Source organism: Falco naumanni, chromosome 4 (assembly GCF_017639655.2).
Source record: "Falco naumanni isolate bFalNau1 chromosome 4, bFalNau1.pat, whole genome shotgun sequence".
NCBI classification, from domain to species: Eukaryota; Metazoa; Chordata; class Aves; order Falconiformes; family Falconidae; genus Falco; species Falco naumanni.
Window position 1 is genome coordinate 93954514 of NC_054057.1, and position 22852 is coordinate 93977365.

The window sequence follows — 22852 nt, forward strand, 5'->3', positions numbered from 1 at the left end:
TTATTATTTAGTATAATGACTACCTTGCAGCAGTTGGAGTCGCATATGAATTTTCTCGGTGTGAACCTGTGGGTAAGGCAATGAACGTTACATGAAAAGCTCTTGGCCAGCTCTTTCTGCGTAAGGCGAAACGGTGTCGCCTGTGTTGGTTTGTACTGGGGTCTGTACTGGTGACCCCTCTGCTGGTGTGCTGGTGCAGGGGGCAGAGCTCTCCTGGTAGGCTGGGCACTGGGCGCTTAGCAAGCTTCGCAGCCCCGCAGCAGTCAAAGAATAAAAACACATCTTGTGTTATTTTTCAGAAAGACCCTAACTTTGTGCTTCATCAGTTCAACATATTTGGACTTGAAATGTAGTTAAACTTGCAATGGTTGTGAAAATGTACTCTTTTTAGTAAATCTATGTCTTAGAAAAGACAGCAATTGATATTTAACCATATCAAATAAATAGCTATATAAAAATGAGCTTCCGTCCTCCCCACCCCCCACACCCGGAAAAGCAATAGAGCCTATAAAATTTATTATTATTTTTTTAATCTTTGCCTGGTTTCTTGCAGCTGCTGGAAAAGTGGCTTTGCATTCACAGAGCTTGGTGCACAAATAAAGGAGTAAATAAAAGGGTTTGCTGACGCAAGCATCGCGAGGTACGCGCAGCACGTGAGTGGAAAACTGGTCAAACTGGCAAACAAAGCCATGTGCCTGCTTGGGTGTCCGGGGCAAACCTGGGAGGGATGGAAAGCAATAGTGATATTTTTTTCTTCTTTTTTTAGTGTGAATGTTTTGAAACATTGCCGACTGTTAGTGGCAACAAAGTAGTACAGGGGAAGAAAAGCAGAAATAAATGTGTGACTGGAAAGGTGCATCAGAATACAGTAATTATATAAGCTTTATTTTTGTTGCCTTTGATGCCAGCATAAGTACGTGGAAACTAATGCACTGCAGAGGACAGGTTTGTGGTTGAAATACACTTGATAGATTTTGACAAATTAAACAGTTGTAAAGATGTTTGGAAGTTTTCCAGATCTTTACTGTTATTTATGTCACTGAACTAAAAAATCAGTGGTTAATTTGCAGTTCTTATAATTTTTATGATACTTATGTTGTTGTAAATTTAGCAGCGTGCGGCATCAGCTCAGCGGGATACATTTTATGTTGTCAGCTACCTTTTGACATCATAATAGATTTCAGTTGCCAAAGCTTCGGGGGAAGAGAGAGAGAGAATATAATGCAAGAGTGTGCTGTGTGAGTGCTTGGATCAAACCCAGGCAGGAGAGGAGCTGGTCTGTGGGATGGCTGCTGAAGCTAGGCTTGGTCCTTGGGGACAATGAGGATGCTCTGGAGTCCTTGTGCCTGTGGCAATAAATGTGTTTTAAGTAGTGAGGATGGATAAGATGCTGATAGGATTGGGCCCCGCGGTTTTGTCGATGGGCCTTTGAAATCTGGGTGGCTGCTTGTGGCTGATAACGGCAGCAGTGCTGAGCTCCTCAGGTCTCGTCCCACTGCATGGACTTTCTCCTGACCCTGCATCCCAACAGTGCCCAGCGTGGGCTGTGGCTACAAGGCAGCAGGTTGAGATCTGGTCTTCCAGCAGTTGTCAGGCTCATGTCTGTCTCTGTGTGTAACCTGGTTTTGGAGGTTTATCCACCCCCAAATTACTTCTGCTAGTGACTTTCCCCATATGTGGTGGCCCACAGTGTGTTTCCTGGGTAAATATAAGATTGAGAGAGGCCAAATAAATCTCCAGCATGACACTGTCAGATGCGGGAGCAGCTTTCGTCCTGCAGAACAGTGTTGACCAAAAAGAGAAAGCTCAAAGAGGAGTTTCTTCTCTTGTCTCCTATCCTGGAAGAGGGAGAGACATCTTAAGTTCAGGTGGCTGAAAGAAGTGATTATAGTTGTTTCCCTCTTGGGAGGCTTATTTTAGCGGGTTAAAAATTATGCTTTTAATTTGGGGAGTGAGATCTGCCTCGGGAATATGGACTTTTTTATATGAAATGGACTTTTTTATAAAGTGCAGCCATGCCCTTCCCATCTTCTGCTTCTTTCAACATTTGCCCCCTAATCCTGAAAATGTAAGACTTTGTTAACGGTTGTTTCCGCAGTGTTTGTGGCATTAGCCACGTCTCTCAAGGGCGTTTCATGCGCTCTTTCCACTCTAACGGGATTGTCCGTCGAGTTCAGCTCCAGCACATTGGGGATCCATTCGCACAGATAGCTGATTAAGCTGAACCTTCCTCATCCGTAGGTAATCCCAAAATACGCAAATTGTTAGAGTGAGATTGGTTTTCTGACATTTTTGGGTTTATAATTAAGCGCTTTGTAGTTGTCCTCCCTCTCCACCTCCCTCCTCATCACAGTCTTTAGCCATGCTAACGCCAGGTCTCCCATTCCCTTTTTCTTTCTTGATCATCTTGTTTCTTTTCTTGTCTTTTCCCTTGGAGGTAATTTTATATTTGACTCTTTCTCTGGGTACTGCTTCAAAGCTGCACAACTTGGAGTAGATTCTGGGCACAAAGAAAATTCATGAAAAGCACATCATGCTGTTGCTGGGTCTTGCTCGCGAAGAGCACAGTGGCCAATGCTAGCGCAAGTGTGGGTGTGGCGCTGGAGAAAAGGCATGCCTTTACTCTTGACTTATTTTTAGCATCCCCATCTTTTGGCGAAGGAGAGATTGGAGATGAGACAACTGAGAGGGCTTTGCACATTGACAACAAGTTAGATAGTTAGGTGTTGGTGTGAGCACCGAGGAAGGAGCAGGAGCACAGGGTTTGCTCAGGCAGCCGCAGCCCTGCGCAGGTGCTTGCATCACGTTCCTTCAGTGCTCTTCAGGTGGAAGATGCTCCTCTTGCGTGTTGGAAGAACAAGATCACATTTCCATTTTGCTTCGCAGCAGCAGCCTAGTACGTTAGTCTGTGTTCGCTGGCTAGACTTATTCTGGCTAATGTTTGCCAGATTCTTCTATTACATATTAAAATAAGATCTTATGAGTGGGTTTTATTTTTGTGCATGTTTCAAAAAACTAGGCCAGCCCTAACAAGCACATTTTCGTGTTTTTGTTTTTGCATTTTGTCATTTTACATATTGAAAAATGGAATGCAAAAAAAAAAAGTCTGCTAACATCAAAAAGAAATAAAGCTTTGCATTATTCTGCATAAGTGTTAAAATCTGACTGATAGTTTTTATATACAGACTTCATTTTTTATGGTGTTTCCTTTCCCCACCCAAAGAACACAGATACTACAATAAAAATTAATGCCCTTTTAGTAAATGGTTTTCTTTTCTGAACTTGGCCTAAAGAGGGTCATGCAGTGCTTTCGTTACTAATAAATGCGGCAAGATGTAGGTAAAAATAATAGCCAGACATTAATTTGTCGGGGCAGGAACTTCTAAAAGAAAATGCAGGCTATTTCTCCCTCCTTAAATCCAACTATTTTATTATCATAAAGTTTTTATTTTAGCCATCAAGCAAGTAGCCCTGTTTGAAGAATTCAGCTTTAAAAAATGTCTTTGTAAATTGAGGTTTTAGGACTACCTATTTGGAGGATGTTCCGTATGATAAATGACCCCTATAAGACAAAAAAAAAAAAAAAAAAAAAAAGTAATTTTGCATGTCTGCTTCCTAGGATATGTGATAATAATAAATGAACATTTTATATATCATTATATATATATCATGGCAGAACAAAAATCAGAAGATATATTATTCATTATTCCTGTTACTTTATATTTAAAAAGCAAAGGTTTTTGCTTCTTTGCCAAAACAACAGCTATGAAATATATTTGTAATAATCCCCGCAAACATCAAGGGTGGAGAGATCTTCCAGGTCATTAGCATTGAAGAAAATAGAGATGCTTTTAATTGTATTCATTTGAACATTAATACATTAATGCTGAAATTTAAGTACTGTTGCCATTAAAAATTAAACTGGAGGGGCAGTGTGCAGATCATATGCTTTAGTGTAAGTTGTCAGGTGCAGTGTTTGCGTATTTAGCCCGCCATTCCAACACTAAAATGGATGTTTGAGACCAGATCTGGCTTTCCAGGGGACACTTTTTTTACAGCACCCCCCAGTTCATTTTTGGCAGTAGCATTTCTTTTCATGGATGCTTTTGCACCAACTGAGCAAAAGTTGCACGGATTAAAATCAGAGGCGGGTAAGGAGTAACTTGTTTGCTGTCCTGAAGTCCTCTTGTTCTCCCCGTCCTCCCCCCGCCCCCGTGTCCGCAGCTATTTTGCAATATGTAACCACCTCCGAGCACTGCCTGCGGAACTGGAGTAGCTCTGGCACGTAGATTTCCCAGTGGGAGAACTTGTGTGGATGGTAATTTTAATGAGACCTGATTTAAGCAGTAGAATAGATCCATAAAACTAATATAAGCAGACTTTCAAGAGCTCTACTATTTGTCAGGGCAGTGAATTTTAGAGGTGCATCCATTGGCTTGGTAAAGAATATTATAATCTTGAAAACTTAACCTGTATTAATTCAGATTGTTTCTATGCAAAGTACTATTGAGAACTTCTCAAATCCAGGGCAGGCCAAATATAGACTTATTTATTTTTGAGGCTCAACTTTACATCCAAAAATCATGCTGGAACCACAGGACCTGAAAGCTGTGCTCTATATGAATGAATGCAAAGTCTGTATGAGTGCACGCAGCTGTGCCTCTAAGCTGTGACAAACCCTTTGCTTGGCTTTTTTCCCCTTCGTTTAAGGCCACCGCTTGGTCCATATGTATTTCAACTGCTCCTGTGTTGTCGCACTGAGTTATGTATGGCAGTTAGCATGGGTTTCTTCTGTCCTGCGGGCACAGGTGTGTTACACCCGTCCCAGAACTTGAATCCTGCTTCTAGTAACACACTTGGTCCGTGCCTTTTCTTTTTCATCCTGGTGCTCAGGAGTGTCTCTTGCTGTTGTTGGAAATTGTGTAGTTCTGCTTGGCCTTATTAAACTGTTTTCTTTCCCTTGCTTCCCTCCCCACTCTCTTCCCTCTTTCCTGTTTGTTTGGGGTTTTGTTTATTTTGTCTGTGGCCCCCTGCCCCTTGCTTTTTTCACCGCAGCTATCTCAAATGGCACTGAGAAAGAGAGCAAGTGGGAAGACTCAGGCTAGGAGCTCCAGGTGGGAATGGGAAGAGCTGGAGCACGTTGACGGAGGCTGGGGAGACCCAGCAAGCGGCAGAGAGCAAGGGGGAAAGAGAGCAGAAGAGCATCACAGGGGGAGAAGTAAGGGGAAAAAGCGAGGAGGGAGGGGTGGAGGCAGAGGGCAAGGAGAGGGAGGCCAGGGATTCAGCGTGCAGGCTGAGCAGCGGGGTGCTCTGTGCTGCAGGAGGGGGACTCCAGTTCTCCTACCCCCTTCCCAGGCTCAGGCAACCCATTCACTGACTGCACAAATGCAGGCAGAAAGGAGGTGGCTTCTGCCAGATCCAGCGGTAGCGGTGACGTGCGTTTAAACGGGGAAAAAGTTTATTTGCTTTTTCTCGCAGGATATGCTAAGTGATTTTGCAGTTTGAGTGGAGTGGCATTATTGCACTTAGCTCTGCATTTATTAAATAAATTTGTTCTCCAACTCAAGTGTTAAGTGTGTATTATGAAACCTCAGAGCCAATCTTAGTGGTTGCAGTGTGCAAATATTTTTAAAATTATGTAATTAAACAGGGCTTGGGCTTCAATGTCCACTGAAGTGATTTATTAATTGAATGGTTTGATTAAATTTAATGTTATTTTAGTTTATACAGAAAGGGTTGGTATCTGTTTCACAGATAGGGACATCTTGTGGGGCTGTCAGTGATGGTTCAGAGGTCCTTAGGAGGAATCTTTAGCACCCAATTAAATATTAACCAAGAAGATGTGACTCGTTCTTTCTCTGTCCCTGAAACTGTGTTTTGACATCTAAGGCTGGTGATAAAAATTTGCTCGGCAGAATCACTTGCGGTGCACTCTATTTATCACTAGATTATTTCTAAATTAATCACGCTAAAAATCTTTTCATTGTAATTGTGCTGGGGCTCAGTGTTGTACGATGTGCGTAAATAAAAAATGCCCTTTTAATTTCACGTTAGCTGTATCTAGCCGCTGTTGCAGCCAAACTGTATCTGTTTCAGTAGAATGTCATTTTAAAGGTATTGTGGTTACCGAGCGGCAGCTGTGATTGAAAAGTATGTAAACTAATCTTTAGTTGCTCGTGTCATTTTTATATTCTTATGTCAGAACACAAGAAGGCTGCTTTAAATTTGTCTTTCACTGTGTATTAATTTTCAAGTCTAATTTTTCTTGGGTTAAAGCGTATATGGCGTTCTCTACTACACATTACCATTCAGTGCCAAAGTAAATGGCTACTTGTGAAAAAGTACAAAATTAGTTCCTGCTTGATTACTGTAAAATACATATTTATTTTCGTAGGGAGAGTTTTTATTACCAGTGCATAAAGTACAATTATCCTGCATGGTATCGGTGACTTAGAAGATGAAGTAATCAAGCACCATGTATTTATTACTGTGAAGAGCAGTAAGTTTTAGAGCTGTGCATTGCTTTCCCAAAAAGATGAAGAAAGGTACAAGGTTTTTTTTGTGGTTTTTTTTTTGCTTCTTTTTCTTCTAGGCTTGCACTATGCGTTGTTCCTGCGCTTTTAAATGCAGACCATTTAAAATTAAGTCCTCAGTTAATATGTCTGCATAAGAACTTCTTTGTCTCTTGATGCCCAACCATTGAAAATTAAATGTGGTTGCGGATAAGTATTTATTCATACCATACCTCACACCTGATCTTGTGTCAGTATGACATCATCTTTGCCACAAAGATTTCTAGTGGTTTAAAAATGTTCCGTTGTGAAATAAGTGGGAGAGGTAGAAAAGGGGCAAGGAAGGCAACAAAAATAAACTACTAGTGGGATTTGATGTTTTGCCAATTAAAAACAAAATAATAAAAAAAAATCATATTCAGAGGTCCACATGCTGCCTTTGATCCGTACACAGGACTTCCATTTGTGCCGGTGGCTGTTCAGCCCGTGGAGGGAAGGCTGTATATGACTTAATTTGTATGTTGTGGGAAGTACATTTTCCTAGCATGTGGTCTAGCTTACTTGAAGAATCTGAAATGCGTTATAAATGTAAATGCTGTGTTTAAGTAAAACTTCATTATGTTTTGGTGGTTTCCAAAAATGCACAGGATTTGACCTTAAAGTGTTATTTCAAGGTGTTATGATGTATGAGCTAGACTTTGTAGTCTTCTAAATTAAATCTTTGAACATGTTATTATTGTATTTTGGCATCGGCAAGATGTAGTTCTCAGCTATTTTCTGTCACAGCCTTCATTTTTCTAACAAGAGTAACGAGACAGGGCCAGATTCTTCTGTAAGAGGCGTGCGCGGGATGGGGATTACCCTGCGTTAACCATGGTGTAACCAAGGACGGGTCTGCCATTCACATCCAAGTGCAATGTCACGATGTCTCCTCATCCACGCCTTGCCATCGGGATGGAGCTGGTGCTCCTGCAGAATCATGGGTGCAGCCACCACCCACCGCTGCTCCCCTTGACCGCTGCTGAGCCCTGCGTAGGATGTGGTGAAGGGTTTAGCATTTGGATCCAAATCTGGTTCATATATAAAAGGGGTTGTGTTTCTGTTTGGAAAATATGAGCCCCTTTTACGTAGCCCAGGTGTGGATTAGCTCTCTAAACCATTTGCCCATTCCTGTGTTTGTGGGAGACTGTTTTCAATTCTTACAAAGAGGCTGTACAAGTCAAGCCATAGAAACAGCAGAAGCAATCCAAAAATGGATTTAAAAAAAAAAAAATTAACAAAGTGTTTGTGATCTCAGGTTGGTAGTCTGGATGTAGAAGCAGACATAACCGCTATACATACGCTTATTTCCAAAGAAAATAGCTGCAAAACATTTCTACCTATGCCATGAGCGCTCAGGGCTTGTATTTCTCCTTCCCTATGTAACAACCATAAGTTCGTGCTACAGCGGGGCAAGAGGGCTGCTGGCTGGGGCACCATCCACGCTGCAGCGTGCACCCCCCCGGGCAGCTCACAGGCACGGGGAGGGTGCCAGCCCGCCACAGCCATGGGGAGAGGCAGGCTTTGGGCTGGACTGTGTTGTTGTAGAAAAGTGGATTAAGAAGAAGAGCTCTGAGTCAGCGCCCGGGGCCGTGGCCGTCAGTCGCCAAAGCACCGGTGAGAGACCTTCTTTGAAGTGTTGTTTTTGGTACCGGTTTCACGTTGCACGCTCGTGGTATGAATCACGATGGTTATGCAGGTGATTTTCCCCCAAGAATGAAGCCAACCCCAAACAATCATGGGGCCGCCCTTTCAGTCACTTTGCCTGGCTGTCTTTCTGCCTGTCCATCCCAGGGTGGTCTTCTACCACGGGCTTGGGTTGGGAAGGGAGAGAGGCCGTGCAGCCAACACACATTGGAGGCTTATCTTCCATCCATGACCAGGAGCTCCGCATTTTCCTCCTCCACGAGCAGGTTGGCTCCTGGATGGGATGTATATACTCAAAATCCTAGATGGAAAAGACATACAGAATACCCCGATTCCCCTGTGTAATTCCTTCCCTGCATCCCAAATAGGGTGCCGTTTACAAATGCATCCAACCTCGAGTTCAAAACTGATCGCTTACCCGTGTTTCTTGAACAGCTAATTTTGCTGGCACATTATTATTCACACTCTGCTATTTTCACACTGTGACAAAAAACTAGAGAGGAGAAGAGATTGAAATTCTGACCGGTACGTTGTCCTGATACCTGAGACGCCGTGTCGATATGAGAGTATCTTTACCACAAGGACTTTCTTGGTGGTTTTAGAAATCCCAGTGTGAATAAGTAGAAAAAGCAGAACTAATAGCTCAAGAAGCATATTTTTTTTTCTTAAAGAAATTGATTAACATGCAAATATGTACTGTATGCATATTAAATATCATTTCAAAATGTGATGGGCAGGAAGCATAAGTGATGCCATTTGGTTTTGTGGCATCAGTGTGGGTTGATTAAGGGGGTGGGGATAAATTTTGGGGATTATTGATATAGCATGAGTAGAGCCAGATGGTTGTATTACACATCTTTTGTGTTCTTGTTTGCTTCTTAAAGCAGTTGCAGAATTTTGCCCTGGGCAAAATTTACTCTTTGCTCGTATGTTCCCCTGTGAATTTACTTTTGACAAAGTACTTCACAAAGAGGGGAAACGCTGTGCTTTGTGCCCGCAAACTCATCTCTTCCCTTCACGTTTGTGAAGCCAACAGCCCTCTACTTAAGAAATATTTTGTAACTTGTGAAATAAATTAGCAGTAGGTGCAAGTTCAGTGTGTGTGTGTTGTGTATTGTTACCCCTTGGTATGTGATACTGATTTACAGAGCGTGTCATTTCTTAAATTTTCCTTGCAGTGTTTTAGAGAAGAAACTGGAAATGGCAACCAGTTCGTTTTAATGCGATACTTATGTAGTATTCTTCCATTAAATAAATGTTGTCTTAAAGATTAATGAGCTAATTTTTCCACTACTTTTTTTAAAAAAAAAAAAAAAAAGTTTTGAGATTGTGGTGTACCTGATTCTTGTGACCAAAAACGCATAGTCTGTGGTATTCAGGTTGAGTGGGAGAAGGTTGTGCTAGGTAGGTGGTTCTTCGCTGGGTGTGTGTGACATTTGTTGGAACTGCTTATCACCGGAACCACCGAAATTTACATGCATTTGTTATTTCCCTTTGAAAGCAAATTTTTATTTCCCATAAAAAAAGATGAGTTTTTGTAAAGGCTTTGTAAGAAAGAATTTGTGTCTTATTTGTGCCTACACCAGTTTTCATGGGTGTAACTCCATTGACTCAGCTGAGGTTGCTCCTATTTCATAGTGCTTCTCTAGGCCCCTGGATGACGAGGTCCCTCTACATCTAGCAGTTATAGTGGAAACAGTCGTGCTTGTAAATATGTTTTGCCCTCTGCCTTTCTCCCCGTGTGAAATGGTGTGCTTGCAGAAGGCGAGGGGGCTCGCCTCGCTCACGCGGCAAGACTTTATCGGGGACCAATTCATGCAGTTGCTGACTCTGGCCCTGCGCCTGCATCCCCTCTCCAGGCAAAGCCGACCCCCGTGTTTTGTCCAGGCTGCAGGCAGCAGCTTTGGGCCCTTTTTTAAGGAACTGGTACTTGATGCAAAAATGGGGAACAGGCAGCTCAGACCCTATTGAAATCTCCAACTAGTTCAGTCACAAGTCTGAGGCCGAAGCGACTTACTTCTCATAATGATGCCATTGTGCTCATCCTATCTGATCAGTTCTTGAAATGTTTTAGTAAGTCTATCTTACAACATTATAAGAAGATAATCAGCTGCCTTAGAAGGTCCCCATCTGGAGTATAGAGTTCTTTTACTGAAAGATGTTTTGCCTTTCTGAGATAGCTCTCGCATTTCATCATCTGTTGTGCAGAGATGAAGTGCATATGAAAAGTCAGTGACTCTGAATCCATCTGTTGTTATTATTTTCCACTGATAATTGGCTTGAACAATGAAATGTCTGTGTCTGTAGCCTTTGAAACTGTACACCCTGTTTATTTTCTGGAGGTCTCGTTCCAGTCCCCCCACCCCCCCTTTTTTTGTTTTGTTTTATTTTGTGGGTTTTTTGGTTGTTTTTTTTTTTCTTTTCATTTTTCTCTCAAGCCTATAACTAGTGGAGCTTGCATGAAGATGACATCTTTGACTCTGTGCATCAGTATGTGTCACTCAGCATCTAAAGCTTGCCTGCCAATTTTTGTCAGGGTCCTATGTCTGTTCTGTGTGAGTATAGAGTAGGTTTACAGCAAGAAGACTGGGAGATCCAGAGTTCATAGATATCTTACCTGAAATATAGTATTTATTTCACTTTCTCTATTAAAATATTAATTCAGAGCCCAGTATCTAATACCTATGGAATTAGATGCTACCTGTAATTGTATAATATATTCAGTTGCATCCAGTTTTGCATGATGCAGGGTATTAATATTGGATTCCACTAACAGCAGTTCCATTAGCTTGCTCAACCAGTATGAGATATATATGAGCAGGGAGGCATAACTACCAGCCAGAACTGCCAAAACAGTCATTAGAAGCTCCATTGGGATGGACAAAGGCTTTTACACAGTGATATACTGATTAAATTTTGTACTATGGTTTATTTGCATCAAGGTTAGATCACTATCATCTATGTGAACCGTATTATCTGACACCTTATTTGGAAGGTCATTTCAATGCAAAAATGGTGAATGATACAGGGGCTCTAAAATTTCTTGCAGGATTCTTTTGTTGGAGCGTTTTTATCCTGTTAGGCTTGACTAGCTCATGCTAGCAATTTCATTGTGCTCTAACATGGTGAGTTTATCCAAGGAAAAGTAAAAACTCCATACTGTGCGAGTGCTCAGTGGAACTGCACATGCTTGAACAGCATTAAAACTGTGAGTTATATCCAGTATCCTTTGAAATAATCGGTGGCACATGCTTGAGAATCCAGTAAATGTGTTGCGTCTTTGAAAGGCCAAATCTTCCTGTGTCTGCCTGTGTGTAAGTGCTCTTTCAGAATGAAATTTCGGTGCTGGATGCAGTCGCGTTATCCATGTTACGCTGTAGTCTGGAGCACAAGAGAGTAAGGCAGAGGAGTATAATCTTATTTGTGTTTCAATGGCAATCATTTAATACTGCAAGTTATTAAAAAATAATTAAATTACCAAAACCAACATGTAGCTAGGACTTACAATAAGAGGTCAATGTGATTTGACTCCTTAAGTTAGGAAGGGACACTGGTGAATTCCAATTGCTTTAAAATTGTGCTGCTTCATTCTATTTCTGGAATGGAAGGATAAACGAGACTGAAAAATAATTTATTTCTCTAGAAGCGAGAGTATATCACAGTATATAATTAAGTATATTTGATTATAATAATAATTGCTTAGACATGCTTGGTGGTTATCACAGTCTCTAGTTGTTTGTGGTTTTTTTGACGTAAATATAGTTTGGAGGGGTCATTTTATGAGAGTAGTATTTTGAAAATTATCTTTTTAAGGGAAACTTCAGAAATTTCTTCCTTTTCCCCAAATAAACCAGTAAATATGTGTGCATTATGCAGTGATTCATAACAGCTAAAAAAGGTCTGTGTGTGAAATGTCTTTTATATAGTAAACAAAACAGGGACAGTACAAGCAAATTCAGATTCACTCTGTTAACTTAACCAAAAGTCTCTGTATTAATTGTACATCCTCATTAAGAAAAGACCAGGCCAGGAACGTATTGGATTTCAATACAGTTAATGAAAATTAATTTTACAGGTGGTGTTTGGTTGTGTTTCTTCTGCTCTGGCGAAATGGGTGGCTGAGCCAAAGCGGGCATCGCACACGATTCAGCTCTTTGCCAGAGCAATGCTTAGATTAGAAATGAACGTTTGGCGTTGAGTTGTTGGTGCTGTTGTTATTTACTATTATACGAGCAAAGCGTTTAGCGCTATGATTTGATTTGGTTTTGTAGCTCCTATCCCCTTAAACAAGCTGTGTAGCTTGTCAGAGATCAGGACAGGTAGAATGCACAGCAGGCGTCTGATTTGAGCCAGTTACTCATTTGCTGAGTGTTTGTGTTTATGCAAAGGGGCCTCTTCCTGCATATTTAATCTAGAGTAAGGCAGTGGCTTTTGTTGTGTTTAGACCACATACCTTCAGTCCTTCCTTACGCTGCAGCCAGTGTTGAAGCACAGAAAGGCTGGATAGTCAAAAGTGCTTTAGTGTTTTCAAACTCTCAACTTTCTGCAGTTGGTTGGCAATTACTGTACAGCTCTAAGCCTTTTTCTTCCTCATTAATGGGTAAGTTTGCACTCGGGTAGAATAAGATACTTTTGTTTCTGTTCCATTTTATAAATGCACAAAATGTTTGTTTGTTTGTTAGTTGGTTTTTAATTGTCCAAAGCTCCGTAAGCAAACGTGGTCCGCTGAGGGGAGTTTGTTGGAGGGAATTGCATCAAGAATACAGGTGTTTCTGGAATATACTTCTGAATAAAGTACTAAATGCCGTATTGCAATAGGCAGGTATTTTGGGGGGGGTGGGGGTAGGGGGGTGGGGGAGTTCAGTGTTATTATTCTTTGTACTAACAAATCCTGTTTTGTAACTATCCTGAAGATAATGCTTCCATTGTTAGCTAAAAGCTTTCAAACAGTGTGCAACGCAGAACTGCAAAAGCAGCAGCAGGAAAAAAAAAAAAAAAGAAAAAAGAAAAAAAAAAAGGAAAAAAGAAAAAAAAGGGGGGGGGGGGAACACCCAGTGCTCTGGTCTTTATTGTTTCCTTCGCAAGGGTCCTCACTAGAATGTCTGCGCTGTAATAGGAAGGTTTTTCTTATGTGGAAATTGAATCGTCTCTTCATTGATATTAATAGCACACTAGAGATGTTAGCCATGATGCAGAGTACCAGAACTGTGGAGTAGGAAACCTGATATTGCAGGGGGAAAAAATGACAGTCCTATTGCTCCTCAGTGTGGGAGACATCCCTCCCTGAGAGCAGAGTTTGCATAATGGCATCCTGGCTTAACTATTTACTTAGAGATATTTTAATCTTGGGCTCTTTCTTTTAGTATAGGTGTAATTACTAGTGCTCGCTCCTGCACTTATTAACTGCGCAGCTCGGTTTCTGCTTCAGCCTGGACAAATTAGTTTTAAAAATGACTTTGGAGAAAATCCGCGCGGTGTGCCTGCACAATGTATATGCTGTATACGTAATGTATGCTGTATTAGGAGAACGTCAGAGTCCGACGAGAGGGAATTGGCATCAAAAATTAAAGAAAAGATGACAAAGGGCACGTCTTCAAAGCAGGCGGTTGTAGTACAGACAGCATTGGGAGAAATGTGGAAAATGTGCAGTGAGGCCAGTAGTAGTAGTTTTGGTTACCAATTAACTATTTCCTTCGTTTGAGTAACTCCTCTCAAACAGAAGAGTGTGCTGTTCCACCACATGTTGGAAAGTGTGAGAATCTGAATAAAATTTCATCAACCTTATTAAAATATGTAGGGACTTTGGTCTTCTTGGGTACAAATCAGCCTACAGACTCGGAGGCATTTATTAACAATAAGACTGCTGAGGGTTTTTAATAACAAAATTACAAATACCATATCTAATTGTAAGTGTATTACTTTTATGCACCAGTTGAAAAAAAAAAAAAAACTTTTTATGAGGAAAAGTACCTCAGTCAAAGCACCTTGTGTGATTAGTGCTATTGTATTCTTAAATTTTGATTGATAGAGATAATAGTTTTCACTTAAAAATACAGACAGGTACTTTAACTTTCCATGACAATAGCTATTTGCATTTCTTTTATCTTTTTGTTTAACATTTGTGGGGGTTGGGACGGATTTGATTATTAACTCTTATTGCACACCGAGGTAAATGCTAAAACAAAGCTTTTGTTAAAGCTTCAAAGGTAAAACAGCAAATATTGTTTTTAGGCTTCAATATTTAAAGCCTGTTAAAGGACACCTCGAAAATATTTTCACATGACCATGACCAAGGGTATCGCTCGCCTGTCAGGTAAGCGGGAGGCGGCCGGGCCCCGCCGAGGGCGGCCGGCGGGGCGGGGGGCGCGGGCAGCTGCCGCCCGGGGGGCCGCGGGTGGCGGCGCGGGGCGGGTGCGCGTGGGGAGCCCGCGGCCGGCGCGCGGCGGAGCCCCCGAAGTGGCGGGCTCGGCGTGGCGCGCGCGGCCGGGCCGCCGCCTGACGGGGCGCGGGGAAGGGCCGCTCCCCGCCGCGCTGTCGCGGTCGCTGGGGCAGGCCGGGCGCCCAGGGGCGGGTGTAGGGCGGCAGGGAACGCCGAGGCTGGCCCTGAGGCACGGAGGGTGATGTTAAGAAGCGGGGAAGATGCGGCGAGCGCGGAGCGGGCGGCAGCGTTTGATCTCCTTGGCCCTGGGCTGAGGGAGGCGAGGCGGCCTCCCGCCGGCGGCCGGGGCGCTCGGCACGCCCGGCGCCTCCCGGGGTCCCGGTGCGGGCTGGGCCGCCGGTGGCCGCGGGGGGCCCCCGCCGCGTTGCGCTCGGCGGCAGCCGCGCCGTCGTGAGCGGATGAGCCCGGCCGCCGCGGCTCGGCTCGGCTCGGCGGGAGCGAGCTGCGCCCAAGTTCTCTGTGAACTGAGCTGCGCCCGGGTTTCCTGCGGGAGCTGTTAAAAAGCGGGGGAGGAATGGCTCGCGATCAGTTCCCTAGCGTTGGCTTACCTTGAGTTACGCTTTTCCAAGGTTACAGTGGACTGGAGAGGTAATACTGTTTCGAAAAATGTGCCGTGCGTAGCTTTGTCCTCGTGCTGTTATTTATTTCTATTTTATTTCTGTTTAGAATAAATAATAAGCACCAGCCAGAGATTCTGGACAGCCTGCTAATGCCTGAGAAGGAGAATAGAGTCCTATTTGCTCCCTCCTTCAACCGAGAAGCAGCAAGGTAGCGAGCGTTAACATCCCTGTCTTTTGGCCTGTACCAAATCCATTTCCCCCTCCTCGGAGCGAGGTGGAAGAAGTGCACTTGGTCCCTCACACTTTCACCGTTCACCTGCCTTTCACTTTCCGAGGAGGTGATAATATTCCCAGTACAGAAAATCTCCTGTACTGTCCCTTCGGAGATTTACTGGGTGCTGCCCGATAAACAGTAGCCACCTTGACAATGGTCATAAAAAATACTTCTCCCTCAGATTATTTAAAAGATATAGTTTAATATATATTGTTTAGGTTGCTAGATACCCCTTTGAAAATAAAATAGGTACAGCAAAACTGAAGAGACAACTACCGGCCGTTCTCAAAGCGATCCTACATATGATTTGAATGTGTTAGTGCAAGTAACCAGACCGAGCGCATGGGGTGGGAAGAGTAACCTGTGTGCAGGATCGGGCCCGCAAGCCTGCATGGTACCAGATGTTGCTCTTCATGCTCAGTGTACATCCTGTATTTTCAGCATTAGCAAAACACCAAATGAAAAACTTTTTTTGTGTGTGTGTGTGTGTCCTCTTACAAATGTACAGTTGACAAAATCACTGACTACATCTTTTCCTGCACAGGACAAGAAAATAATAATTACGAGAACGGTAGAACATATTTTGTATTTCAGCCTGTGTGCAGCTGAATGTGTGACTCAGGGAGTTCTGAAGGGAAAGAAGCAGCTGTATTAGATGGTTATGGTACACTTCATTTAGAAGAAATTGCTGCACAGAAGTGCTTATTTTGGTGATCAAGTTTTGATATTTTAAAGCTTTCAGGAAGTCTTGTAGTAAATATTTTTATCAGACACATTAAATACGTTTTAGCTGGTCTCTGGTCTTATACAAGAAAAATGAATCAAAATCGAATTTCAGAAACATTTTTTTGTTGTGCTGTCAGGGATGTGTGTGTATTCTCTCTCTCTTTTTTTCTAAAAAAATAAGTCTGCTTCCTAGGTAGCGAAGGAGAGATTCTTCTGCGACTCTAGGTTTCCAATAATGAATTGTAGGCTTCTCAAGGCTGGGACAGTGGCAAAAAAATGTACATGCGTAATTCTAAGCAGGGGAGCAGCTCAACTGGTGTTCTACTTTCCTGTGTAAAATTACTCACAGCCAGTTTGTGTGGGATCAAGGTCTTTGTTAATCTATTCTTGGCTATACTCAGGGCTCTTCTCATTTAGATATTAGTAAAAACGTTACTGTTTTAAGTAGACTTCCATTCTACAATGCTCACTGTTTCTGCATGTTCTTTATATTATTGGTTAAATTTGGCTTTGCAGTAATCACTTGGAGCTAGGGCTCCATCCTGCAGCCTCCCCGGAATGACCTCCCTGCCGTGGAGGAGGAGACCACTAAATCAAAAAAGCGTTGTGGGATCAAAGGAGTGGCAAGGTCCAGCCCGACAGCAGGTATAATGGCAAAGGCTCTGATCTTTTTGTCTGGTCCCTTGGTACCAGGTAAATAGGTAGGACTTGATCCACAGCAATAGGGGGGCTTTCTGTTAAAGTCAGCAGGAAAGGTTATGGCACTAGCTCAGGTCTCATGGTCTTTTTAAGAGTATTACCAGTTGTCTTTCCAAAATCCTGCTGAGAGCATCTATTTTTTAAAGCATCTTGTATCCCGGGTTTTTAAAATGTGTTACAAAAGTGTTTACCTGTCTCGCTGGTGGGTAAACTGAGGCACTGGTGAAAAAATATCGTGTTTTCGGGAATATCTAGTAAAATCTGAGCAGGGCCTGTAGTTTTGCAGACTTCCCCCTGTGTGGGATGCCAGTTGAGCTGAGGGGCTGGTGTTGCGGGGCGCTTGGAGACCTTCCTTCTGCTTGTGAGACAGCAGAACCAGTGGTGCTCACAAAGTGGATTTTTTGTTTGTGGTTTGGTTTTCTATTTTAATCATCTCCTTGGGGGGAAAATGTGAGTATAGTGAAGTGTCTTGCTTTGGTAGGATGGGATTTTTTCTTTGTTTGCTCCACGCACACACTTACAGTGTTGATGGTACTTTGTGTTTATCTTAAAGACAGCATGATGGAAGGAATGTGTGTTGGCTACATCAATTCGCTCACCCATATAAACATTTTCAGGAGGAAAGTCTGTATTTGTGTTTCTATGTTTTGAGATACTCAACTTTTGGACTATTAATGAGAAATTTTCACAGGTGGGAACAGCTGTCTCTGCTGATCATTTTAACTTCAGTGGTATATCACCCAAATTTTTGAAAGCCAGGTAGCATATAGCAAGACTGACAACCAGATAACCAGAAACGAAAGCAGTCCGACTGTCAGTCAAAGAGTGATTTGTGAAAGGAGCTGCAGTCCTCCTCAGCCCTCCGCATGTGTTGCCCTCGGTAGACCCCTTTGGTCTCCCACCAGCTAACGGTGGGCCAGTGTTACTGGGTTTCCATGGAGCCTGTTCAGTTCACAGATGACAAATGTGTTTAGAAAACCTTACCTGCCTTTTACAGCACTGCCAAAAGAGATATTGTATGCACAGTTTATGCAAACGTGTAATTTTCAGCAGTTTCCTTAAAAAGTACATTTTAAGATGGTTCATTTACTATCATGAAGACTCAGGGTAGAAATGAAGTCTGCTTGCAAAATACTGCCAAAATAAGGAACTGACTGCCAAATACCCAGAAAATTTATAAACCAGATAAATATGAAAAGAGGTTTAAAGTGTCAAATCCAAGATAACCCCTGCAGCAAAGCAGGATAAAAGCCTTTATTGTTGCTAATCTAAGAGCACATCGTATGTCAAAGGTCATGTATTTTACATAAAAGATGTATTGTTTTACATACTCTCAGGAAGGTGAGACCTGACCTGTTATGATGGAGTAGTGTTATGTCCTTTACCGTGCAGAATCAGGAGTGTCTCACTCATGTACACCCAAGTACATAGCGCTTCCAATACAGCAAACATACAAATTTTGGTGCCTGATCTTCCAGTACTGCATTACAAGAATTGTGAAAAGCTTCTCACTCAAAACATGAAAATTAAAAATAAAATAAAATAAAATGCCAGTGAGCACAGCTAAAACCAATATTCATTTTGTCTCAAGGTAATATATGTATATATATATATTTTTTTTTCTGGCTAAAAATAACCGGGTTTCAATAGTAAAGTAGTGGTTCATTCTCATTGTGAATTTTTTTTTTTCCAAAATAAATGGCAAACGAGTACATCTTCTTTTGAAAGAACTTAATGAAGATTCTGATTTTTCCCAGAGGTTGGTATTTTACTGTTTCAGTAAAAACCTTTACCTACTGATGTAAATAGCATAACTTACCATTTGCTGAGTTTCACAAACACCCCCAAAACTCCACTTCGCTGTGTGAATTTTATGAAATGGAGTTTCACGTAGCTCTTACACATACACATGTCACTGACTTTCCGTTTCATATGATGTCATCTGTGTCACCAGATTATTGCATATTTCTTTCTGTCTGTATTACATATTGTTCTGCACCCCTGCAGCAGAAGATCAACATTTCACTGAAATTGTTGTAATTTTACTCTATTAAGGTATTTGGTCAATTGATGTGGAATTAATTCTGAATGCTGTTAGTGGTTTGAGTTAGTAACTTGATCTAAATTAATAAACAAATGTTTTTCTTTTCTCTTGTACCATATGTTGATCCCAATTACATGAACAGAAAGTGGCAGATTGTCATGTTTCTTAAGAGATTACATACTCTTTTGCATAAGAGAGAGTACACAAGATGCAGTAATATACAGGGTAAAAAAAAACCTACACGTGCTGTTTTCTCCCTGTTTTCTCCCTCCTACTTTTTATAAAGATACACTTTAATTATTTTTCTTTTTAATACCCATTGCTCTTACCACCTTGGCATACTTGGTGTGCTCTTGGTAATGCTTAATGAGGAGCTATCCCAAGATAGTAAACAACTTTTTGAATTAGGAAGATGCAGCTAGTTTTAAAATCTCATCTAGGACTGTGTCTCTATGGAAAAGGATGAGAAAAAAGAAAGGATTCAGAAGCTAAAATAGCAGTGGTTACAAATGGTCTTAAAATGCCTTAAGTAAGGAGAACCCATTCAGACAATAGTGAGATTTCTGAAACAAAGAACTGAACTCATCTATTATTCAAACTGAAAATAGATTGATAGACATCAAGATTAAGAAAGTTTATGCTAGAGAACAAAGATGTCTCATCTCCATGGGGTTTTTTTCTTGGTTTTTTTTTTCTCCCAAAGACCAAGTTGTTCGTGCTGAACTGAAGAGCCTCGCACTGGCTGGTACTGATAAGCAGCAGTCCTGTGACTTGATTGTTTTTATTAACTCTCTCTGAAAGTCATTCACCATTAAACACGATTAGATTCATTTTGTTGCTTTATTTATGTTTGTACTTGTGAACGTGGTGCCAGTGAAAATGCTTCGGGTGTTGTTGCTGACACTGACCCAGCAGTCACGTTGTGTTACCTTCTTTCTCTGCAGGGTAACAAGAGTGGCCTTTTTGGGTGGCTGTAACTGAAGATTGCTTTACAGGAGCAACTGAAGAAGGTAAATACAAATACTGTTTTGCACACAATTTCTGAAGCATGTCTGAAGGAAGGATCTGATCCTGCAAACCCCAGGAGCATGCTTTAGTTGCACAAGTCAAAGCTCTTTTGGCAATGTGGGTAAAGATTGCAGTGCTGGGCTTGGAGCTAAGCTTTTGCAGCTAAGCTTTTGGAGCCACCGCTGTGCCTTAAACCCGTGTTTTGCCTGGGAAGCCAGTGGTTTAGGAGTCCTGTTGCATTTCAGGAGCAAGGCCACAAAGATGCACTTTCTGGCTTTCAGCCATGTTCCGAGAAGGCTGTTTGGTAACCAGACAGAGCCTCTGTGTGAATGGCAAGACTCTGCTCTGGCAGGTCTTGGTGGCCACTTGGCCAAGTCTGTAGCACAGCATCCATGGGCACTGGACTGGGAGCTGCAGCGGCACATTCCCGCAGCCAGGTCCCCTTACTGGCGCAAATCCTTGGGGAGTGGTCAAGTCTGCTTCAGCACTGCTTCATCCCAGGCTGAGACACTTCTGGATTTACAGCAGCATGTCGAGCAGAGCAGGAGAGCAGAATTTAGCTGTTAATTTGATTGCTTATTATCACTGCAAAAATTAAAACACATGCTTTTTAGTCTTTCAGAGCGTAGCGAAAAGGAAAGAAATATCACTTTCTGCAAAATGATTTTTATTTAAAGCAATGTGAAAGTCCCTTGCTTCTAAATTAACTCCTTGCCTCTCTTCTGGTCCAAAGTTTCAAGTTGGAAAGGAATATTAACATCACAAAAGTGGTGATTCACAAAATTAACTTGCAGAAGAGAAGAGTAACGGCAGATCAGTGTTTGGTACTGAAGGGTGTCATCTGACTGAGGTTCATATGGCTGCTTTATAATCACCTTCTTTCAGAAATTAATAGTCGGTTAAGCACCATAGCAACAAGCAACACTGATGTAAGCGTTGAGCAGTGGCTGCTGTTCGCTGTGATGTCAGTGCTCGTTAGTGCTGTTCTCTTGACCTTGTTTGAATATAAAATGGTGATTTCATTTTAAACTTAGAATTTTACAGAATGACTAAATGCATTGGAGTGAATTGGAGCTATTTTTATTTTAAATTTTATTAAAATGTACTTCAAGGGGAAAAAAATGTCCCTGTTCTCTTCTGTTTTAAATTAAAATAGATTTGAGGATGATATGGGGTTTTTTTTTCAGTTCTTTGTTGCCAAAAATATCTATTTAGTGAGGATGAAATTCCTGAAGTTCAAGTGAACATTGCAATCCTTGGCCATGCCAATGGTGTATGTCAGCTGCATGATACATGCCTCTCTTCAAGATTTGAACATTATTCTTATTTTTTTATGGTGGAGCCCAAGAGGTATTAGATGCAGTTCAGCTATTGAAGGAGAAGCAGATCCTGCAGTTGAAGGAGATGGTGGTCCTTGCCTAGCAGTGGTGTTCCCCCTTTGAGCTGCTGTGAGGAACAGAAAAATGTTAAGTCCCAGGTGCATCAGAGGGCCTCAGAATTAATGGGGTTCTTGTGCAGCCATGGTTCCTGCGTGGCCATGATGCTACATGACCCAGGAAAATTAGGAATTCTGGTTGTGGTAAAAGCAGAACACAACCTTTAGACTCACCTGAAGCTTGTAGGCTGTCTCCAAAAGCAGACAATATTTTGTATTGCTGCCATCAGGACGCCATGAATGCCAGACACACCCTCTGGAGTGTATCCTTCAGCAGTAAGCAGTTTGGGTGATTCATAGATTATGTCACTGGAAAAGACCATTAGATTTTTCAGTCTGATATCCCGAGTATGGTTTATTGAGTCTTACCCCTTACCCCTGGGCAGAGGTGGTAAGTAGGGTTTAGCCAAACTCACTCTTCTAGAAGCTGATCCAGGCTCATTGGGAAGATCCTGAGCACCAGAGAACTGGGGGTCAGCTACAGTGCGTTTAACCACATGTTTTCAAACTGCACCACAAAATTCTTGACTTGAAAAAAATAAGTTGTTCAATGTGTCCTTTAACATTAGGACTTCTTTCTCTGAGAAGGTTTGGCTCTGTCCTGCTTGCACTGCAGTAAGGGGTCCAGTTTTCCACGGAAACCTATTTGCTGCAGGATCGGTCCATGATCTTGCGACATATTTCATAAAATAAACCATAATGAATGATATGTGGTCCAAGAAACTGGATGTCAAATTTCAACTGGGTGAGAATTGAAACTGCTGAGATAATAAACCATGAGAATAGGAGATAGTAATGGAAATAGTGATAGAGTCCTAATTAGAGCAGTGCCACTGAAACAGGGAAGGTTAAGGGTTTGGTTGATTGAGTTTGAGCTCAATTGCTTGATAGCTTAATTTCAGGTGAAATCCCATCTTCTGAGTTAGCAGTTAAGCCGCTCAGTGCAGTTACAGAGCAGGACTCTGTACTCCTTGAGGACCGGCCGCGTGGCCCCAGGTGTCCCAGCACTGCGTGTGAGCCTGGCCTCGGGCATCTGGAGTGGGATACAGCACAGAGCTGGTAAAATAGATTTTTATACCGCGTGTTTTGTTTGCTTTCTTTTTTTCTGAGCTCCAAAGAGGTCTGAATGGAGGCGCGAATAACAGAATAGATACAGCAAGGGGCTTTGATGGTTAAACCTTCAGAGTTAAGATGTTTACATTCTCCTTTATTTAGCACTGCCTAATTATATGCCAGTTTTTCCTCAAAGTAAGAATCTGAATTGAAATGTTTGATTTGGGAAGAAGGGAGGGGAAATGTATTTTTACGGAATGATGGACAATAGTGTTAGTTTTCCAGGAGCAGTCATTTGTTTAAATGTATGTAAAAGCATTTTCAATAATCAAACACCATTCAGTGAGCATTGTAAATCAGGGATAGCTTGCATGCTGAAAAATTGAAAAGTACAAAACATGCTGCTAAAGTTGTAC

General features: G+C 42.0%; 1 protein-coding gene across 6 annotated transcripts in view; it reads left to right on the forward strand.

Moving 5' to 3' along the window:
• FOXP1 (forkhead box P1) overlaps positions 1-22852 on the forward strand; it is a 390897-nt gene that overhangs the window by 144866 nt on the left and 223179 nt on the right. For 4 of the 6 annotated variants that reach the window (XM_040591471.1, XM_040591469.1, XM_040591463.1 and 1 more), the window contains exon 3: positions 19885-19950. The gene's annotated coding sequence lies outside the window, so the exon portion shown is untranslated. Of the gene's footprint in view, positions 1-12674; positions 12799-14434; positions 14512-19884; positions 19951-22852 lie in introns of those variants that run through there. The other 2 variants (XM_040591465.1, XM_040591461.1) reach the window with 2 other exon arrangements.